Raw genomic sequence first — 22,641 nt, 5'->3', positions numbered from 1 at the left:
TCCTTTGCTGTTGGTTCACCCTCCAATGGCTGCCGCGGCCGGCGCACCGCGCTGATCTGAAGGCAAAAGCCAGGTGCTTCTCCTGGTCTCCCATGGGGTGCAGGGCCCAAGCACTTGGGCCATCCTCCACTGCACTCCCAGGCCACAGCAGAGAGCTGGCCTGGAAGAGGAGAAACGGGGACAGAATCCGGCACCCCAACCGGGATTAGAACCCAGGGTGCCGGCGCCGCAGGCGGAGGATTAGACTACTGAGCCATGGTGCCGGCCTGCCACCAGGTTTTTAAAAATACCTATTTATTTACTTCAAAGGCAGAGTTAGAGAGAGAGAGTGGAGAGACAGAGAGGGAGGAGGGAGTGAGAGAGAGAGAGAGAGCCTTCCATCTGCTGGTTTCCTGCCCAAATGGTCACAAAAACTGGAGCTGGGCCAGACTGAAGCTGGGAGACAGGAGTTTCTTCTGGGTCTCCCACGTGGGTGGCAGGGGTCCAGGGACTTGGGCCATCTTCCACCAGTTTTCTCAGGAACATTAGCAGGGAGATGGATTGGAAGTGGAGCAGCCAGGACTCAAACCAACCAGCACCCACAGGAGAAGCTAGTGCTGCCAGCCGTAGCTTAATCCGCTGTGCACCAGCCCTGGCCCATCCATGAGTATTTTTTAAATAAATTAATTAAAATTTAATTTATCAGATATTTTTCAACATTTACTGAGATGAATAAATCTTTTTTATCTATTTATGTGGTCAATTACATTAGCAGGCATTCAATCATTAAACATATTGTCACTTCCTTAAATAAAATAATCTGTTCAAAATGTATTAAACATCAGTGATTTCCATTGTTGCATAGTAGTGTTTTTTTTTTTTTTTTTTTGACAGGCAGAGTGGACAGTGAGAGAGAGAGACAGAGAGAAAGGTCTTCCTTTTGCCGTTGGTTCATCCTCCAATGGCCGCCGCGGCCGGCGCACCGTGCTGATCTGATGGCAGGAGCCAGGTACTTCTGGTCTCCCATGGGGTGCAGGGCCCAAGCACTTGGGCCATCCTCCACTGCACTCCCTGGCCACAGCAGAGAGCTGGCCTGGAAGAGGGGCAACTGGGACAGGATCCGGCGCCCCGACTGGGACTAGAACCTGGTGTGCCTGCGCCGCAAGGTGGAGGATTAGCCTAGTGAGCCGCGGCGCCGGCCAGTAGTGTGTTCTAAACAATGCTGATTCCCTAGGTGTGGGCTGGGGCTGGGCTCCAGCATCCATTTCCCATGTGTTACTGATGCATACTTTATAAAGACACAACAAAATTAGTGTACATAGTCACTCATGATAAATATATTGTTGTAAAAAACTGACTTTTAAATGACTGTCAGTCGGCTTTCTCCATCAATCTTTTCTTGGGGTAGGCGCTGTGACACAATGGATTAAATAGCCGCATCCCAGACGGGCGCCGAATCCATCCCGGCTGCTCCACTTCCGATCCAGCTGCCTGCTCATGCACCTGGAAAGGCAGCAGAAGACGGCCCACGCATTCAGGCCCCACCACCCACATGGGGGACCCGGATGAAGCTCCAGGCTCCTGGCTTCGGCCTGGCCCAGTCCTGACTGTGGTGGCCATTTGGGAGAGTGAACTGGTGGATGGAAGAAGACCTCTGTCTCTGCCTCTTGCCTCTTTCTCCCTCTCTAAAAGGAACTGGCAGGTCAAAGGCTCTTCACATTTGGGGTCAATGCTTCTGACGATGGATGTGCACTGTGATGTTGCACCTGCACTGGGAAGGGTGTCTCCAGCCAGCCCTCAGAATGGTTCTAAAAGCAGAGTCCCAGTCCTGTTGGCCAAGCCCCGGTGGCATCCTCTATGTTAAATGTGTGCTGCTGCCTAACAGGGGACCCTGCACCTTTCACATAAAACAGCAGCTATCTCTCAGCTTCTGTTCCCCAGGTCAGAGCCCAGCCCAGCCCAGCAGGACTGGAGGCCCTGCTCAGTCTCTCAAGGTTAAAAACCAAGGTGCTGGCAGGACTGGGCTCTTAGAGGGAGGCTCCGGGGAGGGCTTTGCTCCCCAGCTGGCTCAGGTTGTGGGTAGCATTCAGTTCTCTGGAATTATGGGACAGAGGTAGCCAACTCCTTGCTGGCTGTGAGGCGGGGGCTGTCCTTAGCTCCCACAGGCCACCTGCATGCCTTAGGCTGTCTTCCAGGCTGCAATGATAGTCCAGGGTGTCCCATACCTAGAATTTTTCTGACTTCTTTTGCGAACAGCTGTTGAAAGCCCTTTGGTTTCTCAGGGCCTGTGGGGCTGCGCTGCTCGCACTCCCCAGCCCAGGATAATCCTCCAGTTTGAAGCTCAGCTGTGCCCAGTGACATGATTTCATCCAGAGACGAGATCTCATCACGCTTGCAGGGCTCTGTGATCTCGTCACACCGTGAGGACCCAGCTAGGACGTCTCTGTGCCTGCAACACCACCCAAGTGATGTTCGTCATGTTCTCTCCCCTTCCTCTGTTTTTTCCCTCCAGTACCATTAAGTCTTGATTTACTCACTGTATTTCCCCAGAGGAAGGAGAAGGGCTGGGGAGAGTCAGTGTGTGTGTTACAAAGCGATTAGAAAATGGGAAAGGAAGAATCCAGTACAGCAAAAACCAACCTTCAAATAAACTCACCCCAGTGATTGGGGTCCCCAAGCCCAAGGGGCTCAGTTTCCTGCAGTCCAGGAACAAGGGGCAGGGAGCAGTGGAAGAACAGCACAAGCTCTCCTACCCGCCCTCGCTCCCTCCCATAAACTCCAGGTTTCACACAAAGCTTTGGTTTCTGGCAGTAAACATGGACTCACATTCGTCCGTCTCCTATCCAACAATTTTGTGGCCACTTTGACATACGTTTCTGGCACCTGCATCAAAGTTCCTGAGTGACTTGGATGTTCATTCATAGCCCCTCTCTTGGTCTCCAACCGCACTTTGTACACAGCAGGTGCCCAGTAGCTTCTCTTCTTTAGGATACAAATTGAGGAGGTTTGACCCATCCACATGCATACGTGCCTTAAGTCTTTGGCATGAACCACATCAGGACATGGTCTTGACTCAGGAGGTTGGGAACAAGGGGTAGAGGCTTCCTATTTTCTTCAGGATTTTTGCATGAATCCTTTAGATGTGTGGAGACACCCCAGCAAGTAAATGTTTACGTGTGGGCGTGCAGGTTTCCTTTTGTGGATGGGGGAATGGAGAAGAGGGTAGGGTAGGAGTCAAACTTTAAGGATAGAAGACCCAGAATAGGACAGGGGAAGGCAAACACAAAAGAAAAGATGGTTTAAGATCCCTGCTTCAAGAAGAGAGCTCCCCCAAACTTACGTTCCAAGTCCTTTTGCCTGGTGCAGATCCTTCAGTCAAAGGTGCTGTGGCTATTTTGCTCCCAATAAAAAAGAAAGATTTGTAAACAATAAAACCCCAAAAGAACATGGAGAGAGACCAGCACATTATATTTACACAAACTAGGCCACCTAGCAATCACGGACTCAGAGACTCAGGGAAGTCCTACAAAAGCCCAGACACATACAGTAACTGAAGGGGGCAGCACATGGGGGAGACAGGAACCCAGGCCCAGACACACACCACCCAGTGCGTGCTGTCGCATTTGTCCCGTTTCAACACAGTGAGGTGGGTTTGCAGCGATTTCTCAGTATGTAAATGAAACCGCCTTCTCCTTTAGTTACCACGACAATGTAATCGCTACAGTCACAGCGCAAGATGCTGGCTCCGGACACCACCAACGCCCTCACTTATGGGTCTCCCTGGAAGCCAAGAATTTGGAATAATTAAGGATTTTTTTAAGTCTTTGCTTCATGTTTCTGTCCCTGGACAGCACAGAATGGGTACAGGAGTATTAGTCTTCAAACTCATCCTTACCAGCTCACATTTTTTTCACACATGCGCGCGCGCACACACACACACACACCCTGTTGTGCATAGTGATGGATGGCTCTGTTAAGTGAAACAAAAGACCTATGTCCTAGGAGCAGGCAATGCTGATCAAGCTTCCTCTCTGGGCCTCTCAACTTCTCTGCACTGCCTTTTCCTGCCCAGACTAATTTTCCATCTTCCAGGAGGAGGAGATCAAGTCATGGGGTAACTCCATTAACGCTTTGTCTCCCATGAAACATTTTCAAGCTGTGGGGGGTGTTTGAAAAGACACTGTGGCAACAAAGCCAGCTCTAATTGGCATAACGAGGTGGTTCAGTAGGCTGTGCACGCCACATAGTTGCTCTCCACGGTGCTGTGCAGACCTGGGCCGCTGCAGACTTAGCCCTGAGATTGCTCAGGTACCTGTGAACCCAGTGCAGGAATGAGCGCCTTTGATTACAATAAACAAAAATACAAACCCAGAACATCTATATTAAGAAAAACAAGTTCAAATGCACAAGATTCATTGTTTGCACGGTTAGTGCTGTTGGCATCCTGGAGAAAGTGGGACCCAAGGGGCAGCTATCCAAGGGAACAAATAAATCCATTGCACTGGGCCCGAATGGGGTCAGAGTGAACTCAGGAGCAGTGGGTCTGACTGCTCCCCTAGTCACCCCTTTGGCAGATCATCACAACCCATTTCTTGGGACAGATCCAGGCACCCTGCCCCAGGATCGAGTTACAAGGAAACAAGATGTGGAAACCACCCCCCCTTACTCCTAGGAGCCCCTCCCACAGGATGTGGTGGTTTGCAGGTTGGGTTCAGGAATCTGGTCCCACAGCCAGTCTTCTCACCCTGGTGAGGGAAGTATTATTCCACATCCTTCCTTCAAAGGAAAACTTCCCCACCCAGGCGACTTTCTAAAGCGAGAGATTTTGCTTGCGGAGCCTCAGATAAAGCATGCGGGTCTCAGGGTGATGCCCCCCAAGCCCTTATTTGCGTGTGGATGTAGCATGGCTGGAGTTCCCTGCCTCACTCCTTGCTCCCAGCAACAGGGAAAAAGGGGTGATGCTGTGAGCCCCAGCCTGGGGTACGTGACAGTGCCAGCTCCCCCCAACCCACGCTGTCCCCACTGTCTCCACTCTGCAGTTGATGCCTGCTCCTTGAAACTTCCTGATAGCAGAAGAACAGCCCCACCCACTGCGGCTCAGCTCTGGGCCTTGGGGATCAGGGTGGGGCTGTGGATCTCTTCTCCATCCTCCCGGAAGGAGGCTGGCTCTCCCTGGGCGCTGGGGGCCTGCTGGGCCTTCGGGAGCACGAGGCCACCAGACGGCTGAAGCTCTGGCGGAAGTGGCACTTCCTGGGCTGGGGTGGCAGCTAGCACTCCTTGGCAGGATGGCCTAGACCTGCACAGCTGCAGCAGCTGTCTGCTTCAGATCTGCGCTTTTGTATGCTTTCCCTTTGGCCGCCTCTGGCTCCCAGCTCACCATACCCCACCAGGCTGGGGACACAGATGGATTCCAGGCCCTTGGTGGACTTCTTGAAGGTGAACTCCACTGCTTCACAGCCCTCCATGTGCGGCTTACTCTGGCACACAAAGACGGCCACCAAGGGGTTGAGCAGGACCCTGGCGAGGGCAGTCATGGACAGGAAGACGAACCCCATGAGCACATTGAACCACTTATAGATGCTGGCCCCGGGCAGCACCCATGGCTCGTCTTCCGCCCTGGTGCCTTCTTGGGCGCTTTCTCTGCCACCTGGGTGCAGCCACCTGCAAACTGCTGGTTGGACATGGAGCCCATGATCACCAGCGGAGCCTGCAGTCCTGGGGACCTGAGTCGGGGGGGCTGCGGCCCCAGAGAAGTCTGGAGGCAAAGGGGTGGTTTGGAGAAGGGGCAGCTACATCTTCCCCTGCAAAATCTGCATTTTTGTTTAAATGATTATTTATTTGAGAGGGAGAGTTACAGACAGAAAGGGAAAAACAGAGAGAAAGGTCTTCCATCCACTGGTTCACTCCCTCAATGGCCACATTGGCTGGAGTTGAGCAGATCCAGAGCCAGGAGCCAGGAGCCAGGAGCCAGGAGCCAGGAGCCTGGAGCCAGGAACTTCCTGGTGGTCTCCCATGTGGTGCAGGGGCCCAAGGACTTGGGCCATTTTCTACTGCTTTCCCAGGCCACAGCAGAGAACTGGATTGGAAGTGGAGCAGCTGGGACTCAAACTGGTGCCCATATAGGATGCCAGCACTGCAGGCAGTGGGTTTACCCATTATGCCACAGCCCCAGCCCCCGGGAAACAGCGGTATAAAGGGAAAGATAGCAGGTGATGGTGCATTCTTGCAACAGCAACCAAATGGGAAGCCTAGTTCTGGCTTTCCTTGGCCGACATTCCTCCCATGGTCATGGTCACAAACCTTTCCCTGCCCCGAAAGCAGTGCAGAGAACCAGCCTGGGACACTCTGGGTCCCCCAGGGCTCCGTCCCCATTCTTGCTGCCTGTGGCAGCTGCTTCAGAGGCCACTGTCAGCCTCCTGTCTTGGTGCCCCTCCACATCAGTGATCTCTGAGTAGTGGGTCCGTCTAGGGGGTCTCACTGCAGTGTTGGAGCGGGGAGGAGGGGGTGCCACCTGCTGCAGCCTTTAGTCTCTCCTCAGACCTCCCCCGGGTGTCTGTCCCAGTTCCAAACGCTGCGAATCAGCGGGAGGAACCCTGCAGGCGAGGGGACCCAGGTCACTGCCTGGGGTTTAGTTTGCCTGCACCCGGGCTGGCACTCCCTCTCCCAGGTGCCCTCCTACCCTTACCCGAGAACTTGGAGCCCTTTGTGCTACTCATCGCTAGAATTCCGATCCATTCAATTTTCCTCATTTCCTTCCTTGCCCAACAATGATGTGCCCTCCTTCCTTTGCCCCAGAGATGTGTCCTCTGTAGACCCGAATCCCATGGGGCTCCTTAGCTGGGCCCTGGCTTACGTGGGCCTTCTGAGGCCACGGCTTTAGCTGGTGAGGTTGTTACATCACAGAGGCTGGACAGGTGCTGGAGACCCAGGCAGTGTCAGAGCCTGCAGCCTCCTGTGGTGAACACAGAAGCTGGGTCTACGCCCACCATAAAGGGGATCCCTGTTCTAAATCACTCTTTAAGGGGGTGGCACGGCTGCCTCCAGACAGAGGAGCTCCCGCCTTTTGGCGCCCCGTACTCCTCTGAGGCAGTGCACAGAGCAGCATCCTCTCCGTGTGTTTCTGATGCTTGTCAAAGGTCTAGCAGGCTTCCAGAGGAACGGAATGCCAAAGCTGGGGACACCGACTTTTCATTTTCTAGAAGTTCGTCTTAAATAACTGTAGGTCTGCAGGAAGATGCAGAGGTGGTATTGAGCGAGGCCATGCGCCTTTCGCCCAGGCTTCCTGGGTGCTGACAACAGCTCGGTGCATGTCTGCTGCTGTGCCATGCAGAACTGCTGCAGCGACAGGAATGTTTCGCTTCTCGTACTCACATCCCCTCCACCCTCTCCACCGTCCCTCACCCCTTGCAAACACCCATCTGTTCTTTGCTGCAATGTTCTTATTTCAAGAATGTTACATAATGAAACCAAGTGGCATATGACCTGTTAAGATTGGCTTTTGCCACTCAGGAATGAGATTTGTCCAATCTGTTAGAAGTGTCAGTGTTTCACTCTGTTTAATGGCTGGGGAATGCTCCAGGGTGTGGAGCTATCACAGTTTGTCTAATCTTCCACCTAGTCAGGGACACCCCCATCGTTTCCAAGTTTAAACTATTACAAATGAAACTTCTATGGAAATTCCTCTTCTGGTTTTTGAAGGGCTGCAATTTCATTTATCTGGTATAGATGCCACGGATTGCTACTAATGGACTGTATGCTAAATTTGTTAAGAGATTTCCAGATTGTCCAGGTGGCTGCGCCGTTTAAATTCCCACCAGCAGAGTGTGTGAGATCTGCTTTCTCTGCATCCTTGATAGCATTTGGTGTTGACATGGATTTTTATTTTAGCTGTCCCAGTAGGTACGTGGTGACATCCCAGGGTGGTTTTCACCTGCATCTCTCTGCAGACTGCTGTTACTGGACATTTTGTCCTGTCCTTGTTTGCTGTCTGCAACATATCTTGGATGAAATGTCTTTTCATATTTTCTGCCTATTTTTGAATTGGATTGTTTGGTTTTTGCCTGTTCATTTTTTTTTTTTGACAGGCAGAGTGGACAGTGAGAGAGAAAGATACAGAGAGAAAGGTCTTCCTTTGCCGTTGGTTCACCCTCCAATGGCCACTGTGGCTGGTGCGCTGCGGCTGGCGCACCGCGCTGATCCGAAGCCAGGAGCCAGGTGCTTCTCCTGGTCTCCCATGGGGTGCAGGGCCCAAGCACTTGGGCCATCCTCCACTGCCTTCCCGGGCCACAGCAGAGAGCTGGCCTGGAAGAGGAGCAACCAGGACAGAACTGGCACCCCGGATGGGACTAGAACCCTGGGTGCCGGCACTGCAGGAGGAGGATTAGCCTGTTGAGCTGCGGCGCCAGCCAACCTGTTCAGTTTTGGGAGCATTTATTCCACAGTCCTGGGTCAGGTCTCTGGTCTGCAGGTAGTTTTCCTCCTGGCTACAGTTCGTCTTTCTACCCTTTCAACAGCATCTTTCACAGAAAAAAAAACTTCAAAATTTTAATTTAATGTAATCTATAGATTATTTGGTTGACCGTATTTTGTATAATATTTCTAGAATCTTTGCCTGGATCTAGGTGAGGAAGGTTTTTCTATGAAAGTTTTATAGTTTTGCATTTTACTTTTCAATCTATGGCCCATTTTGAGTTAATTTTTGCCCAGGATGTGAGTTCCGTGGAGGTTCGTATCCTTCTGCCCCTGGATGCCCAGTTGCCTGAGCACCGTTTGTTGAAGAGAGTCCTGACTTTGCTGGATTGTTTTTGAACCTCTTCATTAGAAGAGCTTTGCTTCTTCTAACGGACAAAGTCCCAATTCAGACGCAACGAGACCATCTGCACTGTGGTCTTGAACTTCCCATCCCAAGAGATGCCACACTGTCTCGGGCTGTTTTGTGCACCTTCTTGCTGGTGTTGGGACTCTAACATCAAGAACAACTCGCTGTTGCAGCTGAAGACAACAGGCAAGTTCCTCACAGGCTGCACAGCTACAGAGGAATGGAGAATCACAGTTTGTGGAGCGGACACGATGGGTTAGAGGCAAGTGGCTTCTGAGGATGTCCAACTGCTGGCTTGGGACCACTTGGTCGGTGCAGAAAAAGCTGGTGCATGGTGGATCAGTCCTCAGGGTGCAGCTTAAAACCAGCGAGCCCTGACCGGTGTTAACAATGTGATCTTTACCTGCTCTGGAAAAGATAGAGCTGCAATTTGAGAATGGCTCTTGCCGTGAGATCTCCCCAGATGAGTAACAGACACTGGTAGCTCTGTTCATTTTGCACAATGCATGAACAGGGAGTTGAGCTCCTAAATAGGATGCAGTTTATTGCTAAACCACAAGACCCTGGATGTCCTGTGCAATGAACTGAGACCACCGTAACACCAGCTTCTCTTTGGGCAACCACTCTTTCAAGGAAGGCTGAGCCGACGTAGCTTCCAGTTGACTTTCTCTCCCTGGGATGCATGCCCTGCTCTGGCACTGGGACACAGTGTCACTGCACAAGCCGTGTTGGCCAAAACCAAGTCCCTCCGGGCGTCCTGTTAAGGGATTGGGCCTAATGTAAAACAGTATGGACATTGCCAACTTCTGGGGCCCAGCCCCAAAGGAAAACAATGGAAACCATGGAAACCAGTTCAGCCTCCTGCCCAGACCAAGAGAGAGATTATCTGCTCAGAGGAGACCCTGGGCAACACTTACAATTGGCAGAAAAATTATCAGTGTTCAGCACCCAAAAAGTGGTCAATTCAAGAATGCAAGTGAAATGTATTCCCCTAAGAAACAAATGATAGGGACTCAGGGAAGAATGACCCATATGGGAGGAGAATATGGGTGATAGACACAGATAAACCACAGGGGCAGGTGCATCCTTCGCTCCGCCGGGGTCCTGCTGTTGTCCTGGGCTCCCGGGTGCTGTGCTCAGCTGTCATGAAGAATTTATGGATTCACACGAAACTCTTGCCCCAGCAAGTCTCCTGCAGCTTGCTCTGAGTCCCCTAGGCGGGGCTGATGAACAGAATGTAGGCCATAAGGCAGGGGGGCATAGCACAGATTGGAGACGCAGCCGCTGAAGACCAAGGCAGACTTTTGAAAGGAACGAAAGGGAATTCACTCTGAAAATGTGTGCACTCAGAGGAGCAAGCCCAAAAGTTTAGGAAACTAAACCTGTGCCAGCCTCGCAAGCAAGCTGTCATGCCACAAAAAGCCAGTGCTGGCTTGAGCTCTTGCGTTCAGACTCACATCTTTAAAGACACAGAGATGCAGACTAACCTCGTGGTCCTGTCTGGGAGAGAATGTCTCCCTAGAGACGTCTGGTTAGCTGAGGCCTCACGTTTAGTGGAAACCAGGCCAGAGCTCACTCACACGAACAGGTGCTGCCTCAGCGTCCTGCTAATCTCAGCTATTTTGTCCTTAAAAGTTTGAATTTTATTTATTTGAAAGGCACACACACACAGACTCTTCCACTGGTTCACTCCCTAAATACCTGGAGTTGGGAGCCTGGAATTCCAGAAACCCGACTACTTGAGCCGTTACTGCTGTCTCTTGGGGTTACACCTTAGCAGGAAGCTGGAACTGGGAGTGCAGCCAGGACTCGAACCCATGATCTTCGATGTGGGGTGCAGGCATCCAAACTCATTTCTGAACGGCTATACCAAATGCCGCCCCAACCCAAGCTGTTTAGTCTCAGTCCAGTATAGGCCCTTGAATTCTGCCTGAACATAAGCTCTGAAAGATGGCAAGATTGGTGAGATCAGAATACAACTGACAAATTGGACTCTTAAAGCCATGGAGATTTTCAAAATGTTTGTAAACTGATGCCTCCATTAGAATTTTTTCTTTCCTGCATTGCATTCCTGTTCCCCGTAAGGTCCTTAAGTAAACCTGTGTTTTCATCTCACTCAGCTGCATGGGTGTGGGCCTGAGACCCACTTGGGTCTCTCGTATTTCCTAGCAGTGTTTCTGATCACATCGGGATGGAAGCCGAGGGGTCCTCTGTAGCCCCTCAACAGTCAGTTTTGCCTCCTGCTTCCCTCTGGCCGAGTGTATGCTGGAGGTGAGCCCAGGACCCCAGAGGCTCTTCCTTAGGTCCCTAGGTCCCTCCAATGTGCATCCAGCAGATGTCTCCAGGAAAATGCAAATCAAAACCACACTGAGACAGATGCCACCTCACAGGACTGAGATGGCTAGAATGAAGAAAAGACAGATGGTAAGAAATGCTGGCAAGGGTGTCGATGAGCCGGGACAGCCCATAGATTTCTGGTGGAAGTGGAAAATGGTGAAGCTGCTTTAGAAAAGAACCCAGGGGCCAGCGCTGTGGCGCAGCGGGTTAACGTCCTGGCCTGAAGCGCCAGCATCCCACATGGGTGCTGGTTTGAGACCTGACTTCTCCACTTCCAACCCAGCTCTCTGCTATGGCCTGAGAAAGCAGCAGAGATGGCCCAAGTCCTTGGGCCCCTGCACCCACGTGGGAGACCCGGAAGAAGCTCCTGGCTCCTGGCTTTGGATTGGTGCAGCTCCAGCCATTGCAGCCATCTGGGGAGTGAACCAATGGATGGAAGAGGAAGACTTCTCTCTCTTTCTCTCTCTCTCTCTCTCTGTAACTCTGACTTTCAAATACATAAATAAATCTTAAAAATACATAAATCTTAAAAAATACATAAATAAATCTTAAAAAATGTATGTACATTCCCTCTTCTACAATGCTGGATAGCACTCAGAAGCTGCTTTGGCTGTTACCCATGTGGGCAGCCAACAGACACTCATTCATTTAATTCATTAATGCAACAAATCTTGTCTAGTGAGTGCCAGACCCTGGGAAGCTGTAGTAAGTAAACTCAGTGAAACCCTTGCTCTCAGCTACCTTATGGTACCATGGGGAGGAGGAATGGATCATGTGTCACCTAAGTAAAATATGTACTGAGTTAGGTAGAGGTGTTGGGTTGAGGGAGTCACTGCTATTTTAAATACAGTGATTGGGGAAGGCCTCACTGGGAAAGAAGTAATTTTTAAAAAAGATTTATTTATTTATTTGAAAGTAGGAGTTACAGACGGAGGGGGAGAGATATCTCCCACCCACTCATTCACTCCCCAGATGATCACAATGGCCAAGCCAAAGCCAGGAGCCAGGAGCTCCATCCGGGCCTCCCACTAGGATGGCAGGGGCCTAATGACTTGAGCCATCTTCCACCGCTTTTCCCAAGTCATTAGCAGGGAGCTGGATTGGAAGCGGAGCAGCTGGCACTCATAGGACTGCCAATGTCATGGGCAGCAACTTTACCCACTACTCCACAAGGCAGGCCCCAGAAAAGGGATGATTTAAAATTTTAAATTATTCGGCTGGCGCCGCGGCTCAGTTGGCTAATCCTCCGCCTTGCGGCGCCGGCACACCGGGTTCTAGTCCCAGTCGGGGCATCGGATTCTGTCCTGGCTGCCCCTCTTCCAGGCCAGCTCTCTGCTGTGGCCAGGGAGTGCAGTGGAGGATGGCCCAAGTGCTTGGGCCCTGCACCCGCATGGGAGACCAGGAGAAGCACCTGGCTCCTGGCTCCTGCCTTCGGATAGGTGCGGTGCACCAGCTGTGGCGGCCATTGGAGGGTGAACCAACGGCAAAGGAAGACCTTTCTCTCTGTCTCTCTCTCTCTCTCACTGTCCACTCTGCCTGTCAAAAAAAAAAAATTTTAAATTATTCATTTTTGTTTTATTTGAAAGGTAAAGAGACAGGGATAGACACAGAAGAATCTTCCACCTGCTAGTTTATTCCCTGAATACCCACAACAGACAGAGCTGGGGTACATCAACCTCAAGAGCCTGAATCTCAATGCAGGTCACCCACATGGGTAGCAGGGACCACAAAGTTACTGAAGCCATCACCTGCCACCTCCCAGAATATATGTTAGCAGGAAGCTGGGTGATACGTGGAACAGCAGGGACACGGACCAGGCAGTCCGGTGTGGGAGGAAGGCAGCCCAAGCAGTGTCTTAAGTTAGCAGTTCAGTTAAACGCCTGCCCCTGCAAAAGGGATAATTTGAATCAAGACCTGACAGAGGTGCAGGAGAGAGTCAGGCACATATTGGGAGAAGAATGTTCTGGATAGAGGGCCATCAAGTGCAGTGGTCCCCAGATGGGAGGTGTCCACTCCCAGGGACTGCAAGACCAGGGGTCTGGATGGGAGTGAGCAGGTGGGTAGGGGTGGTGCCGTCTCTGGTTGAAATGGGAGCTCAGGAGAGTTGGGGGCAAGGAGTCGCGTGCTGTTCTTGGGCTTTGGAAAGACCCCTCTGGCTAGGTTGTGGAGTGTACAGTTGCTTGCTTCCTGGTATTCACAGCAAGAGGGGAAATGTTTTGTTGTAGACGGAGAGAGAGGAGAGAGGAGAGAGGGGAGAGAGAGAGAGAGAGAGAGAGAGAGACAGGGTGGCAGGAGAACTTGGCTAAATAAAATCAGAGTAGATAAGGGAAGGTTGAGATGAGAGATGGACCTGTGAGAGGGTTGCGGGGCACCTACACCCGCAGAGGAAAGTGGTCATGGAATCACAGCTGTCAATCTGCCGTTCAACTGCAGAATTAGCTGAATTGTTGAGTTTGTTATAAACAACGGTAGCAAACAACATGAATACCTTGCGAGGATAAAGCTGCTTTGTTGGTTTGGATTCCACATCATGGAGAGAGAAACAGCGCATCAGCTCAGCAAGCAGACACACAGAGGAGCCTCTCAACCACGAGGCGGGAAAGACTTTGTGTTCGTTTTGGTAATTGGTTTCTGCACTGGGCAAGGAGACAGCAGCATCAATTCCCTTCCGCGGCAGGAGGAGAATTAGATTCCCCTTTCTCTCTTATATCCTCATTTCTTTCTTGCACTCTCTTTTGATTGCTGTAATTGCCTTTTTTGGGGTGGGCTCAGCTGCAGTCTGTTGAAGACAAAGCAAAAAAAAAAATCCTGTGAAACAGTAGTCTGTGGGTGGGTGTGGAAGAGCCCCGTCCTCTAAGGGTTCGTAATACAAGGTGTGTGTTTATTTTAGGAAACCGGCTCCTCCATTGACTTTAAAGGCAGACGTGAATGATGGAAGTGTGATTTCCTTCCAGGATTCCAGGAGCTCAATGCTTCCTTCAAATCCTCTGGGCCCACTTCAGACGACGAGTGCCTGGCAGCAAGCAACACACAAGACCCGGACTCCGTGGAGTCCAAGCCCAGCAGGGGGAGAGAGAACACGACCCCATCAACACGCACAGTCCATAGGATGTGGTGCTGAGCACCACTGGGACAAACAGAGCAAAGGTGGGGACAGTGCCAATTCAATAGGGTGAGCATGGGAGGGTCCCTGGGCAACCTGCAATTGAGCGAGGGCTCGGAGGAGCTGAGGGAGCCATGGTGGGAGAAGAGACAAGCACATGCAAAGGTCCTGAGGCAGACAGACTCCCAGGAGGCTCCCGTGGCTGGGGAGGAGATGAATTAGGAGGAATAAGAGATGGGTGCGGGGAGGTGGCAGATCACACAGGGGATTCTCCTGGTGGCCTGCAGTAGGGAGAAGGGAGTCCAGAGGAGTGGTGGGGCGTGTTTAAAAGGATTCTGAAGAGTTAGCCTGGGTGAAAATAGTTGCAAGTCATATATCCAATAAGGAACTTACAGAAAAGAGGATATAAGGAACTCCCACAAATCAATGATAAAAAAATACATAACCCAATGAAAAATGGACCAATGATCTGAACAGATGTTTCTTCAAAGGCCTGGGAATAACCAATACTGATGCAAATTACGTTTGCTAAGCTCAGTAACACTGAGCATGAAAATACGCTCAACATTATTAGTCACCAGAGAAATGCAAGGCAGAACCACGTGAGATGCCACCTGACGCCCACTAGGATATACCCACTAGGTATATCCCACTGACGCCCACTAGGATGTCTACACCATAAGACAGGTAAGAACAAGTGTTGGCAAGGGTGTGGCGCGAGCAGGACTGGCGGGGACGTAGAACGGTGTGGCTGACTGAGCAAGCAGCCTGGGAGTTTCACGAATGCTTAACCAGAATTACCATACAACCCAGCCATTCCGCTTCTAGGTCCTGGAGAAATGAAGACGCACGCTTGTAGACAAATAGTCACAACAACATCACAATAGTTGACAGAAAGCGGCAGAGGGCAGACTTCCAACAAATGATGAATGAGCACGTCAAACATAGTGAACGCACACAGTGGGATGTGAATTGGCAACAAAAAGAAATGGAGAACGGATAACCGCTGCAGTCTGAATGAATTTTGAAGACATCCGAAGTCAAAGGAGCCGACGCATCCATTCACGTGCTTGGATTCCATGGGTAGGAAACGCACAGAACAGGCAAAATCTGATGAGCCAATTCCAGGAGCTTGGGGCGGGGGACAATGGCTAAGGAGCGTGGGGCATCCTTGCAGGGTAATGAAGCTGTCAGGGCTTTGTTTTTTTCATAAGGGACTCAATGACAAACAGGTACAGTTCCATCCCCTCGTCTTTATTCTTATATTTATTTGAAAGGTAGAGTTAGAGAGAGAGAGAGAGAGAGAGAGAGAGAGAGAGAGAGAAGGATCTCCTATCTGTTGTTTCTCTTCCATCACTGGTTCATTTGGGTCCCCAAATGGGCACAGTGACTATGCTAGGCCAGGCCAGAGCCAGGAGCCAGGAGCTTCCTCTGGGTCTCCACGTGGATGCAGGGGCCCGAGCACTTCAGCCACCCTCCACTGCTTTCCCAGGCACATTGGTAGGGAGCTGGATGGGAAGTGGAGCAGCCGGATCTCAAACTGATGCCCATGTGGAATGGCGGCACTGCAGGGGGCGGCTTAACCTGCTGTGCCCCAGCCCCAGCCCCAGTGAAGCTGTTCTGAACTCGACTGTGGAGGTGACTTCCCAACCCTCTGGATTGCGCACTTGAAGTAGATGAGCATGGTATGAAAATCCCCTCCAAGAGAATGCTCCATGCAAGTCTCCCACAGCACTGTGTTCAGGGGAGCAGGGCGGGATTCAGCCGTGGGGCGAAGTGGTCGAATTCTGGGGACACTTTGGTGGTAGAGCTGGATGTGGGGTGGGGGCCAGGGGCTGGGCTGTGCTGCTACTCGGTGGTGAAGGGTGAGGTGCATTGAGACACAGGAGCCAGAGATTGGAGAGAAAGCATAAGTGAACCAAGGCAGGGCCCTCTCCAGGGGCAAAGCAGTGTGCTAGGTACTCAGGAAATGCAGGAAAAACAGAGCCCATTACTGTGAAGTTGCCATCTGAATGCAGATTTCAGGTTTCAGTGCAGAACACAGATGAGTCAAATGCATACAAGATTTTGCCAAGTGTTCCAGGCAGCACCAGAAGAGACATTGCAGGGACATAAACTAGTGGTTGCTGCCGCAAATAAACAACGGGGGGCTGAAGCGGCGGTGAAGAGGAGGTCTGGTGGGAGGAGGACAATGGCTCCCAGAGGACAGGGGACAGGGAGCCGGCCAGGGAAACCCAGCCGCTGCAGGCTCAGGAAAGGGACCCCTCTGGAGATGCTGGGCGAGATGAGGCTGGAAAAGAAAGCAGAAGATAGTCCCTTTTGCAAATACAGAGGGGAAAATAATTTGTCATGGTTTGATCATAAAAATACGCTAAACAATTTTGTTCCAGATCGGCAAGCAAACATCCTCTTGTGCAAGTTTAAGTACTTGAAAAACCCATAGCTCTCTCCAGAGTAGGATATGAACAATGCAGCTGACAGATTGTCTAGAAAACGAGACCATCGAGGGAATTACACATGGCTGCTAACTCCATGCAGGGCAGGAGTCAGGAAGAGAGGAAACCCCGGCTGAGTACCAGTAAGAAAGCTGGGAGACAAAACCACCAAGGGGATTCTTTTTTAGAAAAAAAAAAGGATTTATTTATTTGAATGGCACAATTACAGAGAGAGGGAGAGGGAGAGGGAGAGGGAGAGGGAGAGGGAGAGGGAGAGGGAGAGGGAGAGGGAGAGGGAGAGGGAGAGGGAGAGGGAGAGGGAGAGGGAGAGAGAGAGAGAGAGAGAGAGATCTTCCATCTGCTGGTTTATCCCCCAAGTGCCTGCAACAGCCAGGACTGGGCCAGGCTGAAGCCAGGAGCCAAGAGCTTCATCTTGGTCTCCCACATGGATGCAGGGGCCCAAGAATTTGGACCACCTTCTGCTGCTTTTCTGAGACCATTAGCAGGGAGATAGAGAAGAAGTGGAGCAGCCAAGACATGAACCAGTGCCCATAGGGATGCTGGTGTTGCAGGTGGCAGCTTAACCCACCGTGCCACAATGCTGGCTCTTTTAAAACAAAACAGATATTTGCTTTGGCTGGCATTATGGCATAGCAGGAAAAGCTGCCACCTGCGATGCCAGCATCCCATATAGGGGCCAATTCATGTCCCAACTCCACTTCTAATCCAGCTCCCTGTTAATATGCCTGGGAAAAGTAGCTGGAGATGGTCCAAGTATTGGGGCTGCTACTACCTATGAGGGAAACCCTGATGAAGCTCCTGGCTCCTGGTTTTGGCCTGGCCTAGTGCTAGCCGCTGTGGTCATCTAGGTAGTGAACCAGTAGATAGATGATATTCTCTCTCTCTCTCTCTCTCTCTCTCTCCCTCTCTTTCTGCAATTCTTTCAAAATAAGTAAATAAATTTTCAAAAACCCAGATATTGGAATTCAGTGTGTTATAAAGTTGACAGAGAGCCAGATCAAAGCCATTATATATATTCAAGCCACATTTGCAACTAGCTACCTGCTCCGCTTTCAAATGAAGTAAAAAAGATGGCCATATGACACTGTTAATGGCTAAGATGCTTTGAGATGTTATTTTACTTCTCCTGGGAGCAACACACATGCCACTCCACAAATGGCCACAATGGCAGGAGCTGGGCCAATCCAAACCTAGGAGCCAGGAGCTTCTTCCAGGTCTTTCACGCGGGTGCAGGGGCCCAAGGTCTTGGGCCATCTTCTACTGCTTTCCCAGGCCATAGCAGAGAGCTGGATGGGAAGTGGAGCAGCCAGGACTTGAACTGGTGCCCATATGGAATGCCGGCACTGAAGACAGCAACTTTACCTGCTATACCCAGCCCTGGCCCCTCATTGTTTTCTTATAAAGAGTAATACATGTTTGTTGCATAAACCCCAAGAAATAGCCAATAAATAAATCTGGAAAAAAGCCTGGTAGACGCCTATAAAATGCCTGCTTATTCTTTATTTAGTGGAGCCATTAAGCCCTTGACTATGATGTAAATTAAAATTGTTATCTCAAAAAATAAACTATAAATTTGAAAAAAAGACTTGGAACCTTTTGGGAATTCAGTTTTATTCAGAATACTGTGTTTTCTTAGACATCAATGTGTGGGTGGGTATGTCAAGTGATTTATAAAGAAAGTTGCTAAAATAGGAAGTTTTGTATTTCCTTAAGCTTTAATGTTTTAATAAATACATTTTTAGAATTTGGAATCACTTTAGGTTCACAGAATAGTTGCAAAGGCAGTGGGGTGAGCACCCTGGAGGGTCTTCATTCACCTCCAGGTCTCCCCATTGCTGATGACCATGGCACTCATCTCAAATCTCAGAAGCCAACACTGCCCCATGGCTAGCAACTAAACTTGACTGACCATTGGGACATCTGCAACACCTCCCTCTTCACCCACGTGTCTGAGTGGCTGTGATGGTTAATTTTAGTGTCACCTGACTATGTGGGGGTGGCTGGAGAACTGGGGAAGCGGTGCTTCTAAGAGGGTGGGTTCCAGAGAAGAGTGGCATGTGTGCCAGCCAGTGGTGTGGGCAAGATTGGCCCACTGTGTGGGGTGGGCGCTGTCCAAGGTGCTGGGAGCGTGTGGAGAAGTGCAAGGAGAATTAAGGGGTCTCTCCGTCTCCCTCCCTCCCTTCCTCTCTGAGCCACATGCCATTCTCCTGCCCTCAGATGTCAGAACTCCACAATCTTTGTCCTTTGGGCTCTGGGAATTGCACCAGGAGCCCCCTTCTGGCTTTCTGGACTTTGGCCTGGGCTGCAGGGGTGGGGGAGGTGGTGCACAGTGGCTCCCACGTTGCTGCCCTGGTTCTGAGCCTTCTGGCCATGGACTGAGCCATGCTTTGCACTCCTCTGGTTCTCCTGCTGTGGTCGTGGGACTTCTCAGCCTCAGACTGGAGAGCTGTTGCCTTTCATATCCTATGAGGTCTGTCTTTCTAGGTAGCCCTGGTGAGCTCTTAGGTTTTATATCCCTCCTTCTTGAATGCAATGGAAATCACTGATGAAATCATCCATCTCAAATTTTTGGTTAAAGGATACTACCTGTTATTATCAGATACATGGTTTTCTATGTGAAGTTAAGCAGAATGATGAGGCCACAATAATAGTCATCTCTATGGAGTAAACCCCTCTGAGGTGCCAAATGAAACAGAACCCTAAAGTGCCTTAAAAATTGACTGGACCTTTGTTAGTCTTTTTTCCTTTTTTTAAAAAAAAGATTTATTTATTACGTTAAAGGCAGAATTACAGAGAGGTAGAGAGAGAGAGAGAGAGAGAGAGAGAGAGAGAGAGAAGGAGAGAGAGAGAAAGAAAGAGAGAGAGGTCTTCCATCCTCTGGTTCATTCCCCAGATGGTTGCAATGGACAGAGCTGTGCTGATCTGAAGTCAGGAAGTAAGAGCCTCTTCCAGGTCTCCCATGCGGGTGCAGGGGCCAAGCACTTGGGCCATCTTCCACTGCTTTCCCAGGCTATAGAGAGCTGGATCAGAAGTGGAGCAGCTGGGACTTGAACTGGCATCTGTATAGGATGCTGGCACTGCAGGTCACAGCTAACCCTCTAAGCCACAATGCTCCCTCCCCTTTAAAGATTTATTTATTTACCCAAAAGGCAAGAGAGGGAGGGAGGGAGGGAGAGAGAGAGAGAGAGAGAGAGAGAGAGAGAGAATCTTTCATCTGCTTGTTGACTCCCCATATGGCCACCATGGCTGGAGCTGGGCTGATCTGAAGCCAGGATACAGGAGCTTTTTTCCAGATCTCCCACGTGGGTGCAGAGGCCCAAGCAATTGGGGAATCTTCTGCTGCTTTCTGGGTGCATTAGCAAGGAACTGGATGGGAAGTGGAGCAGCCAGGACTCCAACCAGTGCCCATATGGGATGCCAGTGCTGCTGGCGGCAGCTTTACCCATCTACGCCGCAGAGCTGGCTACAGGTCTTTTTTTTTTTTTTTTTAAGTAAAAAGACAAGAAAGCTGGAACAGATTCCTGTAGGAAATATACGATTTGCTCAAATGTGGCAGTTGAAGACGTTTGGAGACCTCTCGTTATGCAGCTCTGGACAAGTGGTTGGAAACGCTGAGGCAGAGCAGTCCTCTGGAGCTGGCCGCGGTGGGCAGTGGCCCGGATCTCCAAGCTGGAGGGGGCTGTGCTGCGCACGTGCAAACGAGAAGTCGGCAGCTCAGTCTTCAATCTCAAGCAGGCTTTACAAACACTCTGCCTGCAGCTGGCTGTGTGTCCTGCAGTCCAGACACTGTTGTTCACGTCAGCTGTGCAGAGCTGAGCAGAACGTCTCACAGCATGAAGCGATGCCACGGTCCTTCAACCTCAGAATCACAGTCCCCTGCTGATCTAGAAAGTGCTGTGCTGAGGGAAGCTGAGCTAGGCTTTCTAGAAAGTGTGGTCAGCATCTCTGCTGCCTCAGCCTGTGTGTGTGCTGGGCTGTGTTGGAGCTGTTGCTCCGTACGCTGTAATTCTGCATGGTTTTACACGGTGCACTGTAGCTCTGATCCACTGTGCAGTGCCCATTCCTCTGCAAGGTGCCGCTCTGTGTGCTGGTACTCTGTATGCTGGTACAGTAGAGACTGCAGCCCTGCACGCACTGCCCAGCACCTCATCACTCTGTGTGCTGGTCATCTGTGTGCCACCACGCTGTGTGCACTCTGTATACCCTGGGACCCTGTGCACTGTACTCTCTATGTGTAACTCTGTGCACACGCTGTGTGCACTCTGTACACCCTGTGCACTGTACTCCCTGTGTGTAACTCTATGCACACGTGTGTGTACTCTGTACATCCTGGGACCCTGTGCACTGTACTCCCTATGTGTAACTCTATGCACACCCTGTGTGTACTCTGTACATCCTGGGACCCTGTGCACTGTTCTCCCTATGTGTAACTCTATGCACATGCTGGGTGCACTCTGTATACCCTGGGGCCCTGTGCACTGTACTCTCTATGTGTAACTCTATGCACACGCTGTGTGCACTCTGTATACCCTGGGACCCTGTGCCCTGTACTCTCTATGTGTAACTCTATGCACACGCTGGGTGCACTCTGTATACCCTGGGGCCCTGTACACTGTACTCCCTATGTGTAACTCTATGCACACGCTGTGCCCTATTACTTTGCATCCTGTTGCTCTGTACACTGCAATAACTCTGTACCCTGTTGCTCCATACACCATTAACCTGCACGTTTTGGGTGCCGATCTGTTGATGTTTGTTTCCCTTTTCCTAAACTCAGTGTGGTTGGTAGTTGTTTCCTAGCTGAGAGCACAATACACAGGCGCATTTGTACATTTTCTATTTATTTCTTGATGTTTGGATTGAAGGGCTTTCTAATCACACTCTTCAGTTTGCATAATATGAAATAGTCCTTGATTTTTGAGGCTTAGTTTTTGATCTCAAGTTTGTGAGTGTGGACTGGAAGTTGTTCCCACAAGGATAACACACGTGTCCTGGACGTGTCCTGACTTACGACAGGCTGGAAGGAGGGACTTCTGTCTTCTATTGTTCATTCTCAAGTTTGTGTTTTGACAAAGACATTTTGTAGAAAGAATATCACTTTGTTCTTAGAATTGTATCTACAAATCACACAAATGAACCTGTTAAAACTAATAAAAGTAATATAAAAACATAAATAAATTAAAAGGTCATAATATGTGATTACTAATGGAAAAATGATTAAACTTCTTGGAAATATCTATAAAAACACCCTATAACTAGCTGGAATTCCATTCTGATTGTCCCAATAAGAAACTAATTTTATAGAACAGCGTTATTGTAGGGTCTTATTAGGAGGTAATAAAGTTTTTTTTGAAGAGAATGAAATAATATAACATTTTTAAAGGCTGAAAAAACACATTACTAGCTCTGAAGATTGCGTCTGGAGGCAAAGGATCGAAATATACCCCAGATCAGAGAAGGTTGGAGGTAAAATTTAGACCGGGATTTTCTGATTCCGTTGCCCACAGAACTCTGCTGCCCTCCGTGGATTAAATCCACGCCTGCATTGAAGCTGGGATTGGGCCCGGGAAGGCCTGGGGGAGTCTTGACAGCTTCTCAGAGTGACGAGAACTGTCCAAAATGAAATGAGGCGGGACAGCGTCCGTCACAGAGCTCCCCTCCCATGCCCTGCAATGCCCCAGGCAGAGGTAGAGGGGGAAGACGATTTTTAGCAGGACATCTGTGAGAAGGCCTAGAGGTTCTGACTATTTGCATTTTGGACGTGAGTCTGCTGTGTGATTTGGCTGCTCCAAATGCTAGGTAGCACGCAGAAGGTGTTGTATAGACCATAAACCACCACAAAAATGTCATGGGCCCATATGGAGGCACTTCCAAAAGTTCACAGTCAAATTGAATTAAAAGATACATTTATTCTGTTGCAACTTTTTTTTTCTCAAGTCCATGCATTT

General features: G+C 50.2%; 1 pseudogene; it reads right to left on the bottom strand.

Annotated features, from left to right (window-relative positions):
* Positions 1-5,076: 5,076 nt before the first annotated feature.
* Positions 5,077-5,671, bottom strand: LOC100346755 (protein lin-28 homolog A pseudogene; annotated as a pseudogene).
* Positions 5,672-22,641: the final 16,970 nt, after the last annotated feature.

Source organism: Oryctolagus cuniculus, chromosome 4 (genome assembly GCF_964237555.1).
Source record: "Oryctolagus cuniculus chromosome 4, mOryCun1.1, whole genome shotgun sequence".
Taxonomy (NCBI): Eukaryota; Metazoa; Chordata; class Mammalia; order Lagomorpha; family Leporidae; genus Oryctolagus; species Oryctolagus cuniculus.
The sequence above is the reverse complement of the archived record's forward strand: the minus strand, read 5'-3'. Positions and strand labels throughout refer to the sequence as shown.